The following is a 26,672-nucleotide window of genomic DNA, read 5'->3' on the forward strand; positions in this document are numbered from 1 at the left end:
TCGCAGTAAAAATATATTGAATGAAATTATAAAAAAATCGACATTCATAATATCGAAATATTCAAAGGTTACTTTTAGTAATGACGAAGACAGAAAAGATTGTGAATTTTAAAAGTGTATGTAACAGAAATAAGGGTTTTGTCGACACATGTAATGACGAAGCATTCAAAGTTTGCTTGAACATTAAAATAAAATTAAAAAAAAAGTTACGTTGCAACAAAAAAAAAATGAACTATTCAAAGGTTATTTTGACCAATGACAATAACATAATGGTATATTAAGTTTAAATGAAACGCGAAAAAGTCGACACTTATAATGACGAACCATTCATAGCTTGTTTGAAAATAAAATAAAAGCTACTTATAGCAACGATAAAAATGAATTATCATAAGCATGAAACGATCTCACCAGTGCTTCATCCTCGGTTGAACACGAAGCTTTTCGCACTTGATCAACACGAACCGAACACGATTGGTCTTGACTCCGTTGCGCGTCCCACCGGAACATGCAACCAAATCAAAAGACCACACACTATTGTCGATTTTTTTCCGCACTCGAATGACGCGAACCGAACACGATTTGTTTTGATTCCGTCGCGCGTTCCATCGGAACACGTAACCAAATCAAAAGACCGCGCACTCTGCTCTGGCCTTTGCAAAGCACTGGGCAAACGAACGAAGCCACCGAAAACACACTCCGAGCGCGCGAAAATGAATCGGACTGCTTCGGTCTTCGCAAAGCACTCCATTGGAACAGATGTCATTAATAATTTCTGACAAAAACCGTTGCAATCTTCAATTGCCACGATTAATACGTTATTTATTAAGACTATGTTGGGTAAAGTTAATACGAAATTATGGGAGCCCAGTCCAATTCGGACCATCAAACATTTCTCCGCACTGGCGCTACTGTAAAGATCATGTGTACCGTTTTTCTACCCACCGTCTGACTAGGATCTAACACAATAAACTTGACGCCTTTCAGTTAATTAGTTTATTTTTTTATATTTATTTGTTGTTTTGAAGCACTCTAGTGTGTTATTGGTTAGCATTATATCACATCTTCTGTAAGCGACAATAATTCTTCAATCTTTCTGTGTTATTATATAATCACCTAAGTTTTCATCTTACCATATTGTTTTCAAATGTCTATGTACCGTTCTGATTCAAATTCCGGACAGCTTCGAATTCCGGACACGCAACTTTGTATGGGAAAGGTTTCACTTGAAACATTTCAAAATTTTCCGTTCAAAAGTTCCCCACTTCCAGGCGCGTTTTAATAAGCATTTTTCATAGCAATCCATGAAAATATGTAATGTGCAATTAGTTTTGACGTTGCTTTTACGGCTGGGAAGCCTAATTAATAATTGAATTATTTTAATTTTGCTTTTCGTGAGCTGTCCAGAGTTTGAAACAAAGTGTCCGTAATATGAAGCAAAAGTGAGGTTGCGTCCGGAATAAGGATCATGGAAAGGTCATTAATTTCTGTTTATTTTAGGTAATTCAAGCAGTGGACTTCAAATATTCACCCAACATTCGAAAGTAAAGAGCTTTAGTAGATTGATTACGCACAGGTATCATAAATAATTATTCAATTTATATCCTTTCCGATCGGTTATACTTCACCAGGGCCTTAAGTGTCCGTAATATGAATCAAAACGGTACTGTTTGTGCTCAACAAGATTCAAAATTACAAAATGTGTGTTGGTCAAATCCAGACCTTTTGAGTTAGTTCAATACGGACCTCTTGGTTTTCAACGAGCACTTCGTCTATTCCAGGAGCTTCACCTCGTGATAGTCTTCTCGACTAGGTAGAAAATTACAGAAGTTGTAATATTGATCGATGGTGCTGTTGTATAGTCGGCCGTTACCTTCTGCTAGTGGAGCATCCTACCGACTCCAACACTGGGGGGACCTATGGACGTGGCTCATTTATTGTCGCTCGCTGGGTGCGTGGCTTAGTCTAGCCAGTATTGCTGGGTTGGGGTTTCCAGAGTGTTTCCATGGAGATTTCGGGTTCTTCGGGACACAATTGGTTGCAACACTCGCGGTTATAATTACAAAATCAAGGTACAAACAAAACACTTTATTTTAAAAGAAGCACACACTACATTGACTACATTTATTCTTACAACGACTACATCTAACACAAATTAAAAATGAGGAGAGCGATCTACTCCTGACGACGATCGGATGGAACTAAACTAACATAGCTATATCGAGTCATCACTGGACCTCGGTCATCTGCTGGTGTAGAAATTCTCCTGTTTACGATCGGGTGGTCATCGGTCTATTAGATCGCATTCAGCATCTCTGTTCTCTCGTATCCCGACATGCTACGGTGATCGTCTACAGATGAGGGTATAGATGCTGGGTCGATCATACGGTAGAAGATGGCTATTGTTAGGTAACCAGCTCAGCCGTAGGAAAGAACAAAGGATGATTTCATAGCTCGGTTGGTCTGCAAACTAGGTCATCCATCGTAAACAACCAAAGCAGAGGAACGATTGCATATGCAGGGCAGGGTTGTAGTTTCTGGGGGTTTGCTATCGTACATCCTCACCCACCCAGAAATTTGATGAATTTCTGAAACGAAATAGAGAGAATCCTCTTCGAAGGGATGGGAGTTTTGGAAGGATATGGAGTTGGTTTTATGGAGAATCGCTGTGGGTTTCGCTATCATCATTGTTGGTCTGAATCGGCAGTAAGCAGATCTTTTCTATTGGACGTTTCAATTCTCCCGAGGCGGTTTTCACAGTCACGACTCTGATAATTCCATCCAATCCAGGGTGCACTGCGGTGATCCTGCCCATCTTCCAGCGAATCGGAGGAGTATTTTCATCTTTAATGACGACGAGCTTGCCTATTTCTATAGCTATAGCTGGTTTCCAACGTTTAGTTCGAGCTTGGAGTTGGCATAAGTATTCCCTACGCCACCTATTCCAGAAATGTTGCAACCTCTGTTGCACTAGTTGAAAACTGCTTAATCGGTTTGATGGGATGGATACTATATCGACGTCTTGTATAGCTTGCAATGACGTACCAACAAGGAAATGTGCCGGTGTCAACGGTTCCAAGTCATCTGGATCATCCGATAATGGTGTCAGCGGTCGCGAGTTGAGACAGGCCTCGACCTGTACTAGAAGCGTGGAAAAATCTTCTGTTGAAACAACGTTTTCACCGATCACTTTCAACAAATGCATTTTAGCCGATCGAACTGCTGCCTCCCAAAGTCCTCCAAAATGTGGGGCACTTGGGGGATTGAAATGCCATTGAATCTTGTCCACGGCAAGTTGGGAAGTGACCTTTTCGTGGTGTTCATGATTCCTTAGTAATTGAAAAAGTTCAGTTAGCTTGTTCCGGGCCCCAACGAAATTTGTGCCGTTGTCGGAATAAATATCAGCTGGTCTTCCACGACGTGCCACGAATCGACGAAGGGCTTGCAGAAACCTTTCTGTTGAAAGGTCAGAGACGAGTTCCAGATGCACGGCCTTGGTGCACATGCAAATAAAGACTGCGACATAAGCCTTCACGGCGGTTCGCCTTGGAGCTGGCCGGATATAGACGGGTCCAAAATAGTCTACACCAGTTTTAACAAATGGACGGGAAACAGTAACGCGTGATGAAGGCAGTTCACCCATAAACTGTTGAATTGTAGATGGTTTTGTACGGTAACATCTCACGCACTGGTGTACTACTTGTCTAGCAACGTTTCTACCTCCAAGTGGCCAGTATTGTTGCCGGATTACTCCCAGTAGTAGTTGTGGGCCGGCATGCAGCAGTTTCTCATGATAGTGCTTCATGATCAACTGGGTTAGTCGATGCCGAGCAGGAATTACTACTGGATGTTTGGTGCCTTCCAGTTCTTCCGAGTTTTTTAATCTTCCTCCCAATCTTATCAGTCCATCTTTACAGATGTACGGGTGGAACCATCTTAATGGAGATCTTGTGGACACAGATCTTCCTTTCCCAATATCCTTCCACTCTTCAGCAAAGATTTCTCTTTGAACGCACCGAATTATAGCGTATTCTGCCGCCCTCAATTCTTCACTTCTCAGGAAACCATTCTCCTGTCGCATTTCTCTCGGTTTACGTAGGAGTTTTATAAGCCTTAACCAATACGCTGTCCGACGAATGAGGTCTGTGAAGGATCCAAATTTGTTGAGGTACACATCATTGAATTCTGCGATTGAGGACGTCACACACGCAACCGCAGTTCGCCGTCTTTCTTCTTCGCCAACTTCAAAATTTTCTGAAGATGTACCAGGCCATGTTTCAATACCACCTCTCAACCATTCTGGCCCATGCCACCAGAGCTCGTTGTTAACAATGTCTTCAGGGTTAAGTCCACGGGATACGAGATCTGCGGGATTGTCTATGCCGGCCACATGCCTCCAATTAAATCCATCAGTGAGTGTTTGAATCTTAGCGACTCTGTTCGCAACGAATGTGGTCCATGTTGTTGGAGTAGCTGCAATCCAACGCAATACGCATGTTGAATCCGTCCAAAAGTAAGTCGGAAGTTGTAATCTTGTAGCTTTCCTTACTCTTTCAAACATTTGGGAACACAGGAGTGCACCGCATAGTTCAAGCCGAGGTATTGATTGAGTACGTAATGGTGCTACCTTGGATTGGGATGACAGAAGCCGTATTTGGACCATTCCGTTACTGTCTTGGCTTCTGATGTACACGCAACCTCCATATGCCTTTTCGGAAGCGTCCGAAAAACAGTGTAGCTCAACTGAATCAGCGTTTGGGATGATGACACAGCGATCTACACGGATTTGATTTAAAATTGGAAGTTTTCCATGGAAATTTCGCCAGGCCTCACCCACCATTGAAGGTACTGGTTGGTCCCAGTCCAAATTTTTACCGTCTTCATCTTTCAGTGTCCACAGCTGTTGCATAAAGATCTTAGCTGATACTGTCGTGGCACCAATTAGGCCAAGAGGATCGAAAAGGGTAGCTATTAGTGATAATATTTTCCGTTTCGTGAGGGGCACTTCCGTTTCCAAGGGAGAAATTTCAAATTGGTATCGAAGCGTATCGGTAATGGGCATCCAAGTCAGTCCTAGAGTTTTAATGGATTGATTGGGGTCTAAATCAACTCCGGCTATATCCTGAATAGCCAGATTCTCTGTGGGTATAGTATCCAATACCGCGGGAATATTGCAGGACCACTTTCTAAGCTTGAAACCTCCACGCTCCATCATCTCCGTTAGTTGATTTCTCAGGCGAATGGCAGTATCGACGTTGTCTGTTCCCGTGATGACGTCATCCATATAGACATCTTCACGTATTGCTCTTGCCGCGAGCGGAAAATGGGTTTCTTCGTCGGCTGCCAACTGTTGAAGAGTTCGGGTCGCCAAAAATGGTGCGGGTTTGGTTCCATATGTTACGGTGTTCAATTCGTACACTGCAACTTCCTCGTCAGGAGAAAACCGGTAGAGTATGGACTGCAAAGGTCGATCTTCTGGCGCAGTAAGGATCTGTCGAAACATTTTCTCGACGTCTGAAACAAGGAGAATCTGTTTCGTACGACTTCGTAGAATGATGGATCTCAAGTCTTCCTGCACTACTGGCCCTACCAGCAGTGCATCATTCAAGGATACTCCGGATGACGTTTTGCAGGAAGCGTCGAAAACAACCCTAACCTTAGTAGTGGTACTGGCTTCCTTGACCACCGGGTGGTGGGGCAGATAACACCGTTTTACGAATTCCTCTTCACTATTTTCGACCTTTCGCATGTGTCCCAATTGTAGATACTCGTCCATGAATGCGACGTACTGCTTCTGTAACTTATCGTCCCTTGCCAATCTTCGTTCTGTTCCAAGGAGGCGCCGATAGGCGATGTCTCGTGATTTGCCCAGAGTTGGGAGTACATCCTCGTTTTTGGGTAGAGTAACAATGTAACGACCATCTGAATTTCGGTGGATTCCACGTTGGAACAACTCTTCACATAATTTCTCCTCCGGTGAGTAAGAGTTTTCGAATTCCATCTCCTCGCATGACCAGAACCGTTCCATCAACTTTTCCAGCTCCGTGATTGCTGAGAAATGGCAGTTGATTTGTTGGGATTTTGTTGAAGAAGGGCAGCCACCACAGACCACCCAACCGAATACTGACTCCGTGAGAGTTGGTAGGTGATTTCCGATGGAAATTCTTCGCCCAGTCTCGAAAAACTCGAAGAATGCCTCGATGCCAAGGACCATGTCGACTTCTTTGGATTGGAAAAACGCAGGATCGGCTAATTGGATTCCTTCCGGTACCTTCCACCCATTCGTGTTGATTGGGACCGTGGGTAAATTGGTGGTTACCTTGGGTAGTACCAGGAAAGTCATTTCTCGCGAATAATCCGAAACTCGCGAGTGCAGAACCATTTGGATTGAATTCTTAACTCTTGTAGATCCCTGTCCTATGCCGAGAACAGAGACATCGACCTTTTTTCTGGAGACTTTCATTCGCTGAGATAGCCGTTCCGATACAAAATTGCTCTCCGATCCGGAGTCCAAAAGAGCTCGAGCATTAAACTTGACACCAATGTCATCTTCGACAACGACGATCGCTGTGGCAAGCAGAATTCTCGATGAAACCTGAGCAATATTGCACGCTGAAACGTCCGTGGCTGCCACGTTAGCCACTTGGGTTTGATTGGAACCAGTAGATCCTTGGGATACCTGGGAGTTCGAAGGATGGTTGCCCCCAGCAACCGCTACGACCGTTGTAATATTGTCCTTATGGGCTCTGAAGCATATCAGAGTGTGGTGCCGCTTCCTGCAGATCCGACAGGAGAATTTGGATTGACAGTCCCTCGCTTGATGGCCAAATCGAAAACAGTTGCGGCAGAGACCGTTGGACTTCAGCAGTGAATCTCGTTCCGCCACCGAGAGTTGTTGGAATACGGAACATTGGTATAGAAGGTGGCTATCCTCACAAGCCACACATCTTCCTGGGGTTGATTGCACCGAACTATAACTGGTTTTCACTGCCGTCGGTTTAGGTTTTGTTGAGAAGGGTTGTTGATGTACCTTCGACTCCGCTGGTCTTGGTGGGAGGGAATCGAGGACTTGAATCCGTTTCCGAAGGAATTCAGTTAGATCCTCCAGTGAGTCCTGTTCCTTGGAAGCCGCACATTCCTCCCATGCACGGCGGGTATATGGATCCAGACGCATAGTAAGAAGATTTACTAGCAGCAGGTTCTTATAGTCCACAGGTTCCACGATTTGGTCGAGCGTTTGGACGATTCGATCAAAATCTTCTACTAGGGCTCGCAACTCGGACACGGATTCCTTGGATAGGGTTGGAAGCTTGAACAAGGACTGAACCTGCTTCTTCTTCAGCAATTTGTTATTGTTGTATCGCTTGCACAAAGTGTCCCAAGCGATCTGATAATTGGCTTTGGTAATCTTCAAGGAGTCGATCAGACTTTTCGGCTCGCCTTGAAGACACCCCTTCAGGTAATGAAACTTCTCTACCTCTGGCAAGTCGGTTCTCCAGTGAATCAATGAAGCAAACAAGTCTCTGAAGCTCAACCATTCGTCGATTTCCCCGCTGAATGTTTGGAGTTTAATCTGCGGTAGCCGAACATGATCGAGAACACCCAACATTGATGGCTCACGAACGGACTGTTCCAAATCAGTCGGTTCATGCAGTTCCCTTGCCTTATCCTTAAGAAAGGATTTATCTTCATAATAACGTTCGCTGATGTCTCTTCGTAGTCGATCGTAATGGTTCTCCTCATCCTCAAAATCTTCATGCGACTTCAGTTCAACTAAAGCTTCACTGAACCTTTCCCACAAAGAAGGCCGTTACATCCTCCAGTTGTACCCGCAGCTGCCTCAGGGTAGATCCTTTCCTGGTTGTAGGTGGCATGGTGTGACGTCAATCGGGTGGTAGAAGAAGAAGTGGTATAGTATACCGCGTATAGACTTGCTTCGGCGGACATATACTGTCCAAGTTCACTGACCTGAGAGAACAGGTAACTGTTCTAGGGATCCAATTAATCAAAACTTCTCGAAAATGTGATGACGTCACTTCAATATTGTTATGGGACAGGCTCAATTCCAATCGGTGATCATAGAAGAGGAGAAGGCGGGGTGTAATATCCAAAGAAACCTTGGCTTCGGCCGGACATATACTGTGGCAACCTACCTGGAGGTACCAACAGCGGGACCAATCCGAAAATCCGAAATTCCAATCCGATAGTTTCAGATTCAGAGATTGATGATCGATCACACAGCACAGCTCAGCTCAGTGTTTTATTCCAGTAATTTGGGGCGAATTGAAGAGGGATAATTTGCATGTAGTATTCGTAGGACTAGCTTCGGTAGGACATATACCGTAGAACTAACCTGGAGGACTAACAACACCGCAAAACCAGATCCAAAAGTCGAGAATGCAAGTTGAGTTTATATCCAGCAGACTTGCTCTAACGAGCAGTTCTCAAACAGGGCTTGCGTGGCAGTAAATGAAGAGGATTCACGGAAAATTCAATCAACAATAGTGTATTATCTATACGCCTAGCTTCGGCGGTACATATACTAAAGTTCACTCACCAACAGGGGGGTAAAATGGCGCTCCCTCTTCCTAACTGCCCACCGCAAATGTCCACTGGTAGTTCAGCCTTGACTAGTTGATTCGCAAATCCCCCAGTAGTTCACGATCCAAACGGTTGCAAACCCTCGGTAGTTTACGAGTCCAAACGACGGGTGTCGTTTTCATCCATCCATGGAACCAATCGAATATTATCGAAAATTGGCGTTAGTAATAAGTAAAAATTGCTTCGGCTAGACATACACCGAACTAATGAGTAATTACCTGAGAAATCAGTTACTCCAACCGGTTCGGTGCTCTAGCGCAGCAGGGTCCTCCGTAAAACGTCATGCAATGGTCCTAATACGTTCCAATATTCCGTTCATACTAGCTTCGAATGGGTTCCGACTTGAAACAGCCTTAGCGTGATGGTGATTTGGCGCAATGTTGCTGCACAATGCAGTCGTTGTTCCTTTTATCTCTTGAGAATGGCGATCCTTAACAAACAGCTGGGCTCCTATGGCGGTTCCTTAATTGTATCCTAGCTTCGATGGCGATTTACCGTCGGCGCAATGGCGACATGCATGCGGGGTTTTCCTTCCAACTGGCCCGTCGGGTAGGTCATCCGGTTCGAAGGACCAAAATGTTGTATAGTCGGCCGTTACCTTCTGCTCCACTAGCCATCCTACCGACTCCAACACTGGGGGGACCTATGGACGTGGCTCATTTATTGTCGCTCGCTGGGTGCGTGGCTTAGTCTAGCCAGTATTGCTGGGTTGGGGTTTCCAGAGTGTTTCCATGGAGATTTCGGGTTCTTCGGGACACAATTGGTTGCAACACTCGCGGTTATAATTACAAAATCAAGGTACAAACAAAACACTTTATTTTAAAAGAAGCACACACTACATTGACTACATTTATTCTTACAACGACTACATCTAACACAAATTAAAAATGAGGAGAGCGATCTACTCCTGACGACGATCGGATGGAACTAAACTAACATAGCTATATCGAGTCATCACTGGACCTCGGTCATCTGCTGGTGTAGAAATTCTCCTGTTTACGATCGGGTGGTCATCGGTCTATTAGATCGCATTCAGCATCTCTGTTCTCTCGTATCCCGACATGCTACGGTGATCGTCTACAGATGAGGGTATAGATGCTGGGTCGATCATACGGTAGAAGATGGCTATTGTTAGGTAACCAGCTCAGCCGTAGGAAAGAACAAAGGATGATTTCATAGCTCGGTTGGTCTGCAAACTAGGTCATCCATCGTAAACAACCAAAGCAGAGGAACGATTGCATATGCAGGGCAGGGTTGTAGTTTCTGGGGGTTTGCTATCGTACAGGTGCCTTTGTTCCTGTTGCGGTCAAGAAAAAGTCTTCGAAAAAATCTAAGAAATACGGTCGACCAACAAGGATCAATGAATCAGCTACCTGAAAAGCATTTCCATAAATACCACAGCCTATTTGGGATACACACGGAAAACAAATATGTTCCAGGAATCATGAATATATCATGAATATCCATATTCATGGTCCGATTTAGTGTGGACTGATGCACGAGTTCACTAATTCGATGCGATGAGAGGTGATAGTGAACTCGTGCATTGGTCCATGGAAAAGAGTGCCATGATTTCATGAATCATTTTCGTGGTTCAAGGAACATATTTTTACCCGTGCAGCTTTCCAAAATAGTTGGACAATACGATACGAAAAAAAAACGTTTACGAGTGCTAAGAACAATACAGTCAACTTTCTCTTACCTTATGTGTTTGATCTTAAAAATTTGAAGTTTGGCTTCGTTTATAATCATTTTAATATAGCATACTTTGATCATAATATGTAAGTCGATACTTCTCCAACTTGATGTCCCGAGTCTCAATGCTGTCTTTTTCAGTTTCCCGTACAATTTCACTTTTTTAACCCAATAGTTCAGTGCAAAGATCCAATGTGTTGAAGTTTTACTAAATTCAAAGCTAAATTGACTTTTTCGAAAGTATTTTTTCAAAATAAGAAAACGCTCTGAAATTAAAAAAATATGTTTTATATGTCGATTTATCCCATACACGATGGTCCGTTTAGAACAGAATCAGAGAGAATTTTGGATTTAACCCATGTTTTTTTTTATGAAATTCACATTCTGATGCAAATTTTGAAATTTTTGCTCCCCTATGTTTAAACGATGTCTTTTTGGGTTCTTATGATATCCTGAAAATTTCAATTTATTTGCTTTCAATTTGACTGTGCACACGCCATTTGAAGTTTGTATGAAAATTACTATGGAAAGTTCAAGCTATTCATTGCGGGTGCAATAATGCTTGCCCACATAATTCTTAAATTATTATTTGCACAGATTCATATAGCCCAAGTTAGGTACTGAAAAAGTCCAGAACACATGAAACATGTAAAACCTAAGGAAAAAATGTTATTCGATAAAATTCATTTCGGAAACTTTAATGATGATCTTTTATTTTCCATTCTGGAAACACTGCTAAAGGAAATTTTTTTGCACTGTACTTGAGCAATTCTTGTTGAATTGTTCAAGTGGTGTACATAATGCACAGACATTACCCTTGGCCCTTGTGGGCTTCGTGGCCTTGCGGTTAGCGGCGTCAGTCGTCTAGGCGTATTGTGCCTCGGGGTGTGGGTTCGATTCCCGCTCTAGTCGGTGAAAACTTTTCGTCAAACGAAAAGTTCATCGCTGGGCTACTGGGTGTTTCGTGTTGTCCGTTGCCTAATGTTAGTGATCGTTCAGTCTGTGCAGCCTCTGTGCTGAAGGCGGTGTAAATTGTCTTTAAAAGACTCTAATCTCCCCGAAACAACCGTACGGTATTTCTTCGGGCAGGCGCAAGTGATAACACAACACATGTAGCAGAAGTAGCCTAAGCAAACTGCTACTCCAACTTAAACACACAAAACACAATTACCTACTAAATTTGGTAAAAATTGTAAATATAAATGTCCACATATTACTTTTCCCTCATAAAACGAAAATGAAAAAGATATGTTATTAGGATTATACATTTTATATTTATAAAATTTCAGTATTTCATCGATGATCTCCCAACTTGTAGCAAAAATTGTTCTTGATCAGGATATTTGGTCAGTTTGCCATTAAAGTAAATATACCATTTGTATTGCCCTTTCTGCTATTGCCTTTACAGCCTGTAACACTTGAACTCGCTTCTGTGCCATCGTGTATTCTTCATTTTTAGACCAGTCTTCAGGATCCTTTGAAAAAAAAAACTGTTTCAATATCCAAAGTTCTGAAAAAAAAATACGTTCCTTGCGTGATAAAATCACTTAAGGATAAGTGCGTAGATATGTTTGTTGGCTTTCGTGACAGTTTGAATTCGCTTTCCTGCTCTTCAATATGAATAATTGGCTTATTCAAAGACTGGATCATTTTCTTCTTTTCCTCCAAAACAATGAAAGAGCGATTGTTGCTTCAATGAAGTACCACAAATGAGTAGACATCGCGCGTGTGGAAATTTTAGCGTACCGTAATTTCGGGTGAAATTGATCATTTTTCACTGTTTTCTTGGTATGCTCTCTTAAATTTTTTTCAATATCATACTACTAAATGCAGGAAAACAAGTACGGCGGTGAACCTCATTGGTTCATGCACCGAAATTTTCTAACAAATGTGATGTTAGTGCCAAAAATCAGCTCTAAAATTGAAAATCGGGGAATCCCATTTCGGGGTGAAATTGATACGTTGTCAATGTGATTATTGTTAGTTTTGAAAGATACTTTACATACTTCATTTGGGCCTCTTGAATTCAAATATGCTTGCCTAATTCTTAACGAGACAATATTAATTGAAATAATCAATAATTAAATTTCAAGAATATCGCAAAAAACGCCTAAATATAGGCAATTTCCAAAAGATTTCTCTACTTTGTAGCAGAAAATCAAATTTTTCAACAAAACGAGCAAATTGGTAAGAGTTTTGATAGTAAAATCTGGTTTGGAGATATATTTTTAGCATCCTCACAAACTTTCAGGTTTAAACCATGTCCAAATCCTTGTTTAGAACTAGAAGTTTATGGATGTCTATCAATTTCACACCAAACTTGATTCTGGAATTTTACATTATTTTCATAAAAATAAACATTCTGCGGCACAAAAACTTCACTATACACAAACATACATTATTTAAGACAAACACCGTAGGTTGCAATGAATTTGGTGCACTATTTGTAAGAATTAAAATCGCGTGACACGGTGATCAATTTTACCCTACTGATCAATTACACCCGAATTTACGGTATTCTTTGTCGTGAAAAAATTGCGTTAATAAACTCAAGATCTACCCGAGGAGCAGCATCAGCACTTGTTATGTGAAACCAGAAGGTCACGTAGCACTGCGCAATAAAAATACATAACGTTTTGTAGTGCCGCATCAGATTGGCATCGACTTCTTTCATTTGTTCTCCAAGCATCCATATTTTTAAAGTGTAAATAACTCGGGCCATTCAACTTGCTCGACTTATTGCACCAGCTTTCCGAATACGAGGCCCTTTTGGGTGTGTGGCTCCTAAGAACATAATCACGAGCTCCAAAAGTTCTTTGTAGTAACCTCGATGTTGCTTGCTTTCAAGTTGTTGCAGGCAACAGACAGATTTCCTTCCTGAAAAAAAAAACAGATGATTTATGCTATACCAAGTGCACAATTTTCGTGTGCACAATCATAGGGGAAGGGGTGGTAAAATGAACACCTTAAGGAAATCATCGTGTTTCTTAAAGAAAAACGAAGAATTCGAATAGTTCTATCCCACAACATCAAAAATAGGGATGTTATCTATAGCAGCGACATGAATTCAGACTAAAATAGCTGAATTTTCACATATTTTTGGCCCAAGCAAAAAACGATGTAAATGTTCATTTTACCTGCACTATGTGGGTAAAATGAACATCATGCAAAAATCGTGAGCAAAACAAACATTTCTGAAAATTTTTATTGCCTTACCGAAAAATATATCTATTAATGATTGTATCTCATTCAAAAAAAAATCTAAAAGTATCAGATTTGACATCATATGACAACGATATTCATCTCACTGAAAAACCTCAAGTCTTCCGAGCTAAAAGTTACTAAAAGTTACGTCAGTTCTAATTTTCAAATATGGTTATATAAAATCTTGGTTTTCGTTGATGTGTTCACTACAATTGATTTAGATTGAATATTAGATCATCATCAAGGTGAAACAGTTTGGAATCTAACTTCTAAGATTGCACTGAAACTTCGAAGGCACTAATCTCGCGAAGGAAGCATCCAACAACAGTGTACTTTTCATTTATGCTTTTTGCATTAGCAGAAAGCTTAAAATAAGAAGATCAGACACGTTTGCGTACTGTTTCTCCAGTTTTGTGCCTTTGAAAACGCGAGTAGGGTCACAAGTCGGCCATTGTGACGACCATCTTTGAACACCGAGATGTTTCACCTTAAGTTTCCGAAATGAATTTTATCGAATAACATTTTTTCCTTAGGTTTTACATGTTTCATGTATTCTGGACTTTTTCAGTACCTAACTTGGGCTGTATGAATCTGTGCAAATAATAATTTAAGAATTATGTGGACAAGCACTATTGCACCCGCAATGAATAACTTGAACTTTCCATAGTAATTTTCATATAAACTTCAAATGACGTGTGCACAGTCAAATTGAAAGCAAATAAAATGAAATTTTCAGGATATCATAAGAATCCCAAAATGCATCGTTTGAACAAAGGAGAGCAAAAATTTCAAAATTTGCATCAGTCTAATGAGCAAAGATGACCGTACAATTCGTAGTTGCTATCTGTGGTTGACCAGAACAATCGAAGTTGCACAGGGAATTAATGAATGGAGCTTGTGCACAAATCGAGAGCTCAATTTTTAAAAGTCAATAACAGGGCCGCCCACGTCCTTACGGTCATCGGGGAAGGGAAGGAATGTTAGTTAGACAACCGATGTTACTAGAGACCGCAACTCCACAGTTGTCATGGATAGGATATTGGGTTAGTGGGATAAGGTAAAGATATGGGGTCACCAATGGTTGGTGATGCGATCCATGATATAATCCCGCCTAATCGGATTCGCGATATAATTCGATAATCGCATTGTACGCCGAACAAGTGTTCGTCTCTCGTCCACGCAAGAGCAAGCGACACGATCAATAGATCAAACACTACTAACGATCTGCGGCGCTTATGCATTTCACTACGCGAACAACGCGCGACATGTTTGATCCTGCCCTCATCCTCCGCAGGAGCAAGCGTCAAGGTCGAAGGATCAAACACAACTCACAACTATTTTTTGTGGCTATTTTATCAAAATTCAGCTGAATGATCCCAGAACCAACGAAAGTTTTTACTGTAGCGGTGACTCTGGCCCCCGTTTTTCTAATTTGAACAAGTGTATTAATAGTTCTAGGCCACAGCGGCACGATTCAGGTTGTCCTTAAGCGGGTTCCATAGAACAACGCTTGTAGCGATAATATCAGGGTGATCATTGTAATTGTTGATGAAACAAAATCTTTTGGAAGATCTTAATTCTAGTGACATCTAAAAAAACTGAGTGAAGGAAGTGTGTACTAGCGTTCAATAGGAGACTTTACTACATCCTAATGTTGTGCATATTAAAGCTATCCTTTTCATAATAAATTCACCCTTCTTTTCGAAATAGGCTGTTCTTCAGAGCATTTGAGTGTAGCTGTGTGAAGCTCACCAAAATTAGAGAACAAATCCAGACAAAACTTAGTATGTAAAAATTATTTGCTGAAAAGCTTGCTCCTTTTTTATTTTCTAATATTTGAATAATACATACATTGTTAGGGCAAATCGGTTTAACAGTCATAAGGAAACGTACAATTATGTCCATACTTTCCAATTATAATTAGTCTCAAAATGTTATGCATTCAGGGTAATGGCGTTCGGGGTAGTGACCCATTCGGAGTAGTGGCGTCGGGATAATGACCCATTCGGGAAAATGGCGTTCGAGGTAATGGCATTCGGGGTAATGGCTTTCGGGATTGTGACGTTCGGGGTAGTGTCATAGAGTCCTAATTTCACTTTGGTATACAACGATAACCGTTGGAAAAAAGATTGTCGCCTAAGGTGGTGGCTTTTTTGCTTAGTTTGCCTCAGAACTCAAACTTCGTGTGTTAAAAAATGCGTATCAACAATTTTTATAATATTTTCGAGCCTCAACAATTATTTTTTGATGGTTAAGAAATGTATAATGCCATATAAGAGAAACGAAGAATTTTGTAAGGAGACTGAAAATATGATGAAAAAAATCTAAATTTAATCGTGCAATTTCAATCTTGAATGAAAGTTCAAGATTTTTTTGCATGCTTGTCACTGTAATATTACTTTAGAACTTAAGTAAACATCAATAAAACCAGCGTTTTGTACAAATTCGGTGACCTGTAGCTCAAAATTGTGACGTTCTGGAACATTTCTGAGTACGGAATCCGATTCAGCAACCCTAAATTTTCCAGACACCTAATTTGATCCTTGAGACACGCAAAAATGTAATTTTTGTAACGCTGTGTAACAATTCAATGGTGGACTTGTCGTTTTGAAAAATTGAAACCTGGAGACTAGAGTGATGCAACTTTTGAAATGTTTGCTCCCCTATGCTTAAACGATTTTAATTATGATAAATAGCATCCTCCCAGAGTTTAAAGTGATTCGGAAGAAATTTGACTGTGCACACGCCATTTGAAGTTTATATGGAGATTACTATGGAAAACGCCAATATGTTGTGTTCAGCCCTTTATCTCCTCATCATAATATTTTATGGAAAAGTGAACAAATTCTTCTAATGTGAAATCCTCCCAGCTACAACTTTGCCGAAGACCACTTTTTGATTGAACCTCAGGGAAAATTGTTATTCATCATCATAAAGTTGGTTTACATGTAGCATGCTTCACCAACTGTTCGGCAGGCAACAGTGGTGCTCCTGGCGGGAAGAATAGATCAAAGTAATCCAGGCTACTATGTTCTACAGCAAAAAAGCAGGGTTGCTCTGAAAGTAATTGAATGATCATCTCAGCATGATTTACCGTTTTGAATCATATTACGGACAGCTTCAAATTCCGGACACTCTACTTTGCATGGGAAACATTTCACACGAAATGTTTCAATTTATGCTGTTCAAAAGTTCTCACTTTCGAGGCTCGATTCAATAAGTTTTTTCCATATAAAACTATGCAAACTTATGATGTCCAACTGCCTTATACGTCTCTTTAGTGGCTTGACGACTTCAACTGATGGTTTGGCTTTTCCATTAATGATTTCCATGAGCTGTCCGGAAATCGAATCAAAGTGTCCGGAATGTAAGGCAAAAGTGAAGTAGCGTCCGGAATAAGAATCATGAGAAGGCCAAACATTTAGATTTATTTAAAATTATTCAAGCTGCGGAAGCGTATTCTTTACCTACCATTCGAAAATTTAGGGTTTTCGGCGCTCGATAACGCTCGATAATCATACAGAATGATTTATTTTGTATGCTCTATGATGAGTTATACGTCACAAAGGCCTTAAGTGTCCGTAATATGAAACAAAACGGTAGACTTTGTTATCAAAAATAACGAATTATCTTAACATCCCATCGAAATGTGATCTTCGGCAAAGTTGTAGCTGGGAAGTTTTCACATGAGATGAGTGTGTTCACTTTTCCATAGATTATTATGACGAGCAGTTAGAGGACTGAACACAAAAGGTTTGTCTTTTACATAGTAATTTCCATATAAACTTCAAATAGCGTGTGCACAATCAAATTTCTTCCGAATCACTTCAAATTTCCGGAGGATCATTTTTATCATAATTGACATCGTTTAAACATAGGGGAGCAAAAACTCCAAAATTTGCATCAGTCTACTGGAGACGTTTCAATTTATTGAAAGTATAATCTCACATATCTCTAAACTCATTTTGAGTGAGATTCTTAATTTATTTTTTTTCTTATAGCTATAATCACAGCATGCATATATGGAAAATTTTATATGATTTTCAAGACTTTTTTGTATTTTTGAAAATTTGATTTATATTCTTCTTCTTTTTGGCGTTACGTCCCGACTGGGACAAAGCCTGCTTTTCAGATTAGTGTTCTTATGAGCACTTCCACAGTTATTAACTGAGAGCTTTCTTGGTCGAATGACCATTTTTGCATGTGTATATCGTGTGGCAGGTACGAAGATACTCTTATGCCCTGGGAATCGAGAAAATTTCCTTTACGAAAAGATCCTCGACCAGTGGGATTCGAACCCACGACCCTCAGCATGGTCATGCTGAATAGCTGCACGTTTACCGCTACGGCTATCTGGGCCCTTATTTATATTAAATCCTACAAATGCTTGAATCTCATTAACCGTGTAATAGAAAAAATCGTATATGTTATATTTTTCTTCAATCAAACTGTAGAAAAAATCTTGGGTTTATCAAATTGTCTTATTTTTTTATAAACAATTTAATTCTTTTTACAGTACTATCCAATTTTTATTATTGTCGGAGTATAGGGTTATGAGGATACTCGAAAATAAAGATTAGAAAAAAAATAACAAAATTTCATACCATCGCAAATATAGATTATTTTTGTTCGGAACGCGCTTAGATCGGTTTTAGATAGCGAAAAAATAAATTTAGATGGGAAATAAGAATATGGTTATTAGAGGGTTAACCCAGGATAAAAATTAACTTGGGATAAATAAAAACATTTTGTTTTGGAACTAAAGATATAACAACTCTTATGGCATACCATTTCTTTTTCTTTTGCATTCATTAGCTCTTCACAACGACAGTGTTCGAATCGAACGATTGGTAATTGCGAATGGGAGGTAAATGCACCGCCAAATGCTTTATCCAAAATAATACAAGTACAATTGCCACCGCGGCCAACTGGTTGATACCGGTTAAAACATGTGGCTCCTCCGTAAGGGGGTCATAAAATCAAGCATTACGCATGTTGTGCATCTCGGAGTAGTCTAGCGCGATGTGATAAGAGTGCAGTGGGTCACAAGAAACCGAACACCTGAAAAAGACGTCGAAAAGTTTCGACCGTGTTTTGTATCTTATGCAAAACCGGCTGATTGATGCGAACATTTTTGGATCTGTATCATTTGATGTTGGTGATGAATTTCCTTTAAGATGCTGTTTTGACGTAATCGTTTATTGCGTTAAGTGATTCTTTATAGAGTGATGCACATGCATATGGTGGGTATGGTATAACATTGCTATTCTTGATTTTATAATAGCTTAACGTTTTCTGAGCACAACGGCCACACATGTAAATCGCAAAAAAAAAAATCAATGAATATTTAGTTCATTAAATGACAGCTCGCATTTTTACTAAAACTTTAAGTGAAATTGTTTTATCGTGCACAGTTGTTTACATAATTCCAAAAAAGGTTTAGGCCATGTATGAACTTATCAATCTAATTTGTAGTTCAACAATGTTATGTTGTCCTAATTCACATTTTTTTAATTTTGTATATTTTTTTCAAATTACTTCCAGGGCTGACAATCTATAAAAAAATGATTTTGGAGTCTGTTTTGAACAAAAAACCTTAGAATGAATAAAAATCAAAAAATGCTTGCTGGTTTTAGCAGTGATTGTAACAAAAAAATGTAGTATTTCAACTCAAATTACGAGAGTTAACTAACAATTATCTTGGACATTTGCGTTTTTGACCGACACTCTTGTGAATTCAATTCACTCAAATCAATGTTCTCGCCGAATCAAATTATCTACCCTTACTGAAGTTATTTAACTGTTTATAAATGTTGTATTCTGTGAAATTATCATTGGTTTATATCTGCACATAACCCATTAAAAGCAATCTATTGCTCTGTTCACCGCCTTTGACAGCGGCAATTGCACGTGGGTCATGAGCCGGAAGACATTCAAACATCGCCGTCGTCGTCATCATCATCGCGCAGGCAGGTTGTAACGAAAAAGAAGGCAAAACGTGCTCCCGATACTCATAATTTGATACAGCAGCAGCAGCAGCTTCGGCAGCCACCAGAAGGCTCGACCAATCTCAATATACAAGCCTCAACATAATGCTGCGCCGCGAGTTGCATGTGATCGCGCAAGACGATCATTATGATGTGTCTTTTGAGAAGGGAGAACGCAAGTCAAATAAAAATAAAAAGCTTGGAATAAGCCACACAACGGAGGCAGCGCTTTTCTTATAATTTTTTGTGACGGTTCCTAAGTCAATATTTTAGAGGGTTATTTAGAATTCAATAAAGCTCACGGTGTGTTTCGTAGAACAACTTTATTACAAAAAAAAATAGTTAAGTCTGAAACTTCGCCACAATAAAATCTAGGTCTCTCGCGTTCATTTGCTGCATAAACCAAAATAATCGGTCGGAGGTCTAGAGTAATTTTTTTTTTGTTTGATTTCGAGAGACTTGCACATATGTTTGTATTTGCGTATCCGTGTGTTTATGTACAGTGGGGTGGTTCAAAATTTAAAAATGTTTGAGAATCCAATCTTGCATATGTTCCTTGTCATCCTTACTATATAAATAGTTTATAAATGAGTTTTCAATATGGGATGATAATTTTTTTCTTACATTACAGTAATAGCGTGTTTGGAACATTTCTCAAAAATTCTTATTTTTATGGTAACGATGCTAAGGAGCATATGGGAGATAGGATTTTCAAACAGTTTTCAAATTTGAATCGCCCTAATGTACATATGTTTGGATGTATATTTAAATGAATGTACGTATGTATATCTGTAAGTAAATATTTAAGTATACTAGGATTACTGGAAAATGGATATTAGTAAAGATTTCAGCGCTTTCTTTCAAATGCGACCGGTCATTTCATAAAACTGTTATCCATCTATAAGTATTCACTTATAAGAATAACAAATAATGCAACTATTTCAACAAAAAAAAATATCAAGATTTGTAATTTATGTGCAAGTATGTAATACATTTGAAAAGATTCCGGTATTTAACTTTTGTATCTACGAGTAAAAAGAGAAAATTCGCATAATGTACGATATCGTCCTAAAAGCCATAGGTGACCAAGTGTGTAGCTTGTTATTACTGAGCAAACGAATGGATTTACACTTTATTTCACAATGCTACGATGAAGAGAAGATCCTCCTCTGTCTCCCAGCGGTGACAGTTTTTATTTTGGTCCGTTTATCTGCTAAGTAACAACGAGCTACATACTCAGTTACCAATGGTTTTAAGAGTGAAGATACATAGAGGCCAAACCTCGAATTTTCAAAAGCACAAGTCTAGAGTAGCAGACAACCGGTAACTCACTGGTCACTCGCTGGTGGCGACCAATCAATAAAATGTTCGACGTAAAAGGTTGTCTGGTTCTCTAGATTTGTGCTCTTGAAAATTCGAGGTTTGACTTCGATGCATCTTCACCTTAGGACGAGATCATAAGTTATGCGAGAAATATTTCCTAATAACTTCTTACATCATTATGATCAATTTAGGTACGATTTTCAAGGGTTTTCGTGGAAAATAATTAAAATGATGCTTGAGACAGTTTTGCGATTATGCGTATATCATATGTCATTAATGCTTATTACAGCTCTTTTGACCAAGAACAACTTTAATTTCCATGCCAAGGTATTCAAATGGTTTGATATTGCAGTTTGTCCCGTACCTCCATACGTTCCACGCAATGTGCGTCGGTACAACAACACATATCCATAAACACTTTACACAAAATTTAAAAAAAAATGTTTTGGACCCCCCGACCGATTATTTTGATTTTGGTCGCAAATGAAAGAGAAAAATCTAATTGATTTTAGTATGAAATTTCAGACTTACCTATTTTTTTGTAATAAAGTTGCTTCACAAAGACACCGTGAAGCTATTTGCATAATCTACCACAAACAAAAGGAAAGAAGAATCTCTGAATTCACAACTTCCTTCTAAAAAAAATAAAAACTGTCATTAAACGTGGCAAAAATGGAAGTAAGGAATATAAATCACCTGAAGAGATAATGGAATAAGCATAAGCATAGATGACCGCACAATTTGTAGTTGCCATTCCGTGATTGACAAGAACAATGGAAGTTGCACAAAATTTAATTAATGGGGCTTGGGATTAGCTTATCATTCTCAATGTGCACAAATCGAGAGCTCAAATTTCAAAAGTCAATAATGGCACCGGCCACGTCCTTACGGTCATCGGGGAAGGGAAGGAATGTTAGTTTGCCAACCGTTGTTATTAGAGACCGAGATCACCTCTGCATCTCCACAGTTATAGAAAGGATATACCGCTCCCATTATCCACCCAAATGTGGCGACAATGGCGTGTTGAAAGACAGATAGTCGCGGAACTTGTGAACTCTTTCATCATAATCTCAAGGTTGAGCTCCTCTTCAATGCGGTCCAAAATAATCGATCCGTACGTGAGTGAAAGGTCTAGAGTAGGCAGCTCATCTAGCATCAAGTAGGAAGGCCGTAATCGGAAACCTCGACCTTGCTAGATCGTTCTTGCATCGCTGACAATTCCTTGACACCTTGAAGCAGGAAGCGCTTAACCGTAAAATCGAAAATTTCTTGATTTCTTGGTTCAAATGGTGGTATTTGTCTTAGTAGTGACCAATAGTTAGTGTTTTATGTTGAGGTTTCTGGACAGAATGATAGGATTCTTCGTTTCCTCCGTAATGAAGACACAACCGGTAGTACGACCTCACACGCGCAGGGTTCCTTTTTCATCAATAAACGGAGTTGGCATAACAAGTGAGCTGCTTCGAGGAATCTGTCGGCCTTGGATCAATGTAGCAATCTCTTCAGCGAAAGTATCCAGTTAAGCTTGGCGAGAAAGAATGCCTTCCGCTGCACGTATTTCTTTCATGAGCAACGAGCCGGTAAGAATACGGTGATGTTGCAATTTACATCGACAATTTTCCACAAAACGGCGTAGATATTCAATTACGTGAACCAGTCGTTTTCAGCTAGAGTATTCAACCAAACGAAGTGCCAGCGACTCCGTTGAAATGTGTTCTTCAAATGAGGACGTAGGATAAATTGGTATAATGCGCCCCAACCGGGCAATACGCCCACTTCAATTTCAAGTAATTGAGGCTTCTTTAACACGTAAATATGATTACAAATCTTAAATATCCGCGAATAAATGATGTTGCGCATATAAGATCTTTGGGCAGTATGAACAATCAATAAAAATACCAAAAATATCAAAAATCAGCTTTTTGGCGTAAAATTTTGGGTCTGATAGGCAAGCCTCGTTGTAAATGAAGCCCATCCTATAATATTGTACTTATTACAAAAACTTTTACCGGGAGACGACTGGTATTGGACCCTTTTAAGCTTAGCAAGAGGTGGAATTCTACTTGGAAACATTTCTACAACGCTGCGGAATTTTTCCTACGGGAGGGGCATATTGCCCGGTTTGTTTTGAAACGTCAAGAATTGGACCGTTTACCGAAAACGTCTTGTACTCTTTGTTACCTAGCAAGAGAATGTTGCATGCAGAGCATGACTAACTAAGTATATAACACTTTGACACCAAACACTATAGAAGTATTGCATTTGCCACTGCGATAGAGCAGTTTTTCCTTAAGGGGGGCGTATTATACTTGTTTACCCTATTTCTTCGAGTGTGGACTTGAGGGTTTGGATTTGTTGTGACCACTCGAGTTCATCTCTTCGAAGGAATTCGGGATCATTAAACCATCTGTTGTTTGCAGCGAGGTCTGGACGGCCCTACCACTTCGTCCGCAACGTTCTGTTTCGTTGGCACCCAACGCCATTAGCGGACTTTGGGGCAAGTGTGCCATAGGGGCAAGTGTGCCATCCCTGTTTTTATAAAAACTACCTTATATATTTTTTCTTTGAGCTTAACAATATGTTCCCTTATAGTTCATAATACAATGATTAAAATATGATGAAAATTGCTCTATTTTTCACGTATTTACATCGACCTGTGCAAAGACAACCAAATTTGAGTGGGTTTTTATAAGATTTCGTTGTTTCTAAATAGCATGGTGAAAGGTAAATTATTAACAGATTTTTCTAACGTACTGTACATCGTGGAACTATTCAAATGTGTAAGTTATTGTGGCATTTGAACCAAAAAAGTATTTCGTTTTACATACGAAATCCAGTTTGGTTGAAATGTATACTTATTGGGGCAAGAGTGCCACCTATTTGGTAAACAAAAATTGTTGGAGTGAAATTTATAAAAATGTAAACATCATCAACAATATCATAATAATAAACCAAAATGAGGCACCAGTAGTAGTTTCTGAAGTATAGTAGGGGAATAACTGACATTTTTGCCCCCCAAAATGATTTTTTCTCAAAATATTCAATAATAACATGTTTTTCGGCGTATTAAGTACCGTTTTACATATCTACATCAATATTTTACCGTTATTTAGGGCTGATCTAGTTTAATATTAAACATATTTGTCGTAATATAAGGGCAATACATAAATTGTATTGAATGGAGACAAAAATAACCATTTTAGTTATTCGAAGTGAGTAATAGGGAGTTACGCATGTTTTGAACCTTGTTATAAAGCATCCCCTTATTACGGTAAACTTAAAATTATTTGTTAAATTATCGATAAGCGTCTGCTTTGAAAATAATATTAATGGGAAAAAAATGAAATTTTATTACAAGTAGAATTACATGCGATGTTTATTCGGTGGCCGTCTTGCCCCATATGGGTGACACACTTGCTCCATAGTGTCGAAAAATTGGTTATTTTGGATGGTATTTGAGAAACTCCAAAACTAATACTTTTTGAAATTATTTTCTTTTTAAATAGCAGAGTGGTTATGACAAGATGTGAAACTAACATCATGAGGCTAAATTGGTGGATTTTATAAGCTTTAGGCATAGTTAGAGTACAATTTGCTTAAGGTGGCACACTTGCCCCAAATTCCGCTAAGTTGTTTCTGTTGTGTGGAGAAGTTCACTAACTCGATGCGCCACAAACTGTGTGAACCGACAATGGTCCGAGTTGATCTAACATAATCGTGCCTTTTCTGCGCGGCGTATGATGTGACACGAGTCGGATGAGGTGACAATTGTCGACTCGCTCCCATTTGATTAACATTAGTCGTCTCACGTCACTCGCGATGAGAGCGACTCGTCTCGACTCACACGCCGCGCAGAATAAGCACAAATATATCAAGAGTCAGTCCAAATCAGCGACGATGTGTGTGAATGGAAAGAGATTCGGTCGCCTTTTGCCCGTTAAAAGTGCTTCGTCGTATCCTCCTTTCCTAATGACTGCAAGACTGCTGTAGAGTTGCTTATCCAGTTGCGGATCTCGAATCCGCCTTGGGAATGGATGTGTTTTACTTGCTGCGCTATACAAACTGCCTCTTCTTCCGTCTTTACGCTCACCAGCATGTCGTCCACATAGTGACGTTTGATGATAGCGTTCACTGCTTCTGGATACTCCCCAATAAAACGTTCTGTGTTTAAATTCTTGACAAAATGTGCAGTGCTACCCGAGCAGAAGAAAATAACTACTGAATACCAAATTGAGGTATTCCATACCAGACAATTTCCAATACTTAATACCTAAATGCGGTATGAATTAGCCCTGCATAAGAGGTAAAATACCTCAAATAATATCTCACGCATATTCTACGAACACCAAACTGACAACTAGATCAGGTATTGTAATACCTCAATAATACTTGATGGATTTTCATATAAAAATGAGATTTTTCAATTGTAGTTCAATACCTCCAGCAGACCTCAATAGCTGTTTAATACCTCAATGAAGTATTTTTAATTGTTTTAAAGATTTTTTTCAATACCATTATAATACCAAATTGTGGTATTGACAACTGAAAAATACCTAATTTTGGTATGATACCAAAAAATGGTATGCATAAGTTATTGGGGAGTTATTTGTTCCTCCTCGGGTAGGCGAGCAACACGCACCGAATGTCATAACAGACATTTAAAGAACGACGGTCTCCCTAGAGTCCGAAACCCGACCCGAACCCGAACCTGACGGATTCGGGTTTGAAAATTTTTATTTTTTCGGGTTTGGGTCGGATTTGAAAGCGGGTTTTTTCATAGAAAACTTTTTCGGGTTCCGTATCGGGTTTGAACAGCAAAAATTTGTCGGGTTCGGGTCGGGTTAGGGTTTGCTTTTCATTTTTTGTCTCGGGCTTGGGTCGGGTCCGGGTTTGAAAGAACAAAATAAGTCGTGTATGGGTCAGGTTCGGGTTTGAAAAATGTGAAACCCGACCATCTCTTAATTTATCATATGTTTTCATGTTTCATATTTTCCTAAAAAATGGTTAAATGCCAATGTACCGTAATTTCGGATGAAGTTGTTAATTTTGCATGGGTTTTCTTGTCTGTTTCATATAATGTTGACAATGCCAAACAACTGAATATGGGAAAACAAATACGAAGGTGAGCCTCATTGGCTCATATACCGAAATTTTCTAATAAATCTGTGTTGTTTTTTCATTAGGGTTATCTTCATTCATCGATTTCTCTTCATCGTTGCTCTCTTTCCGTTATTGTAGAAATCCGATTCTCTTTGCGCTGTAGGATAAAGAATCAGTATATCTTGCTTCATTATTAAGAAATATTACAAATTTATCTAATTTAGCGAAGTTATTAGCGAAAGCGAGGATCGATGAAGAGAAATCGCTCATGTCAGTTAGGCCCTATTAAAATAACAGCAGAAATGACATTTTAGTGCTAAAAAAGAAATACCTCTAAAATAAAAAAAAAATCGGGGGAACTCATTTCGGTGTGAAATTGATCACTAATCAGTGCGTTAATTTTCAAAGCCACTCTACATGATATATTGGAGCTCCCTAAATCCAAATATGCTTGCTAAATTCTTAACAATAGAATACTAATGCAGATAAGCCCTTATGAAAAAACAACACAGAATTTATTTAAATAATGAATACTAAAATTTTAAGAATTACGCAAAAAGCGCCTAAATGTATGCAATTTTCTAAAGATTTGCCTGATACAGGACGGACTCGATTATCCGAAGACTCGATTATCCGGGGACTCGATTATCCGGGATTCCATTATCCGGAATTTTAGACACGATTATCCGGAATTTATTTTTTGATGTTCTTGTATTTCAATTTTTATGCATAAATCTGAGATAATTTGGTATTGCAATATACAAT

Source organism: Aedes aegypti, chromosome 1 (assembly GCF_002204515.2).
Source record: "Aedes aegypti strain LVP_AGWG chromosome 1, AaegL5.0 Primary Assembly, whole genome shotgun sequence".
In the NCBI taxonomy this organism is placed as follows: domain Eukaryota; kingdom Metazoa; phylum Arthropoda; class Insecta; order Diptera; family Culicidae; genus Aedes; species Aedes aegypti.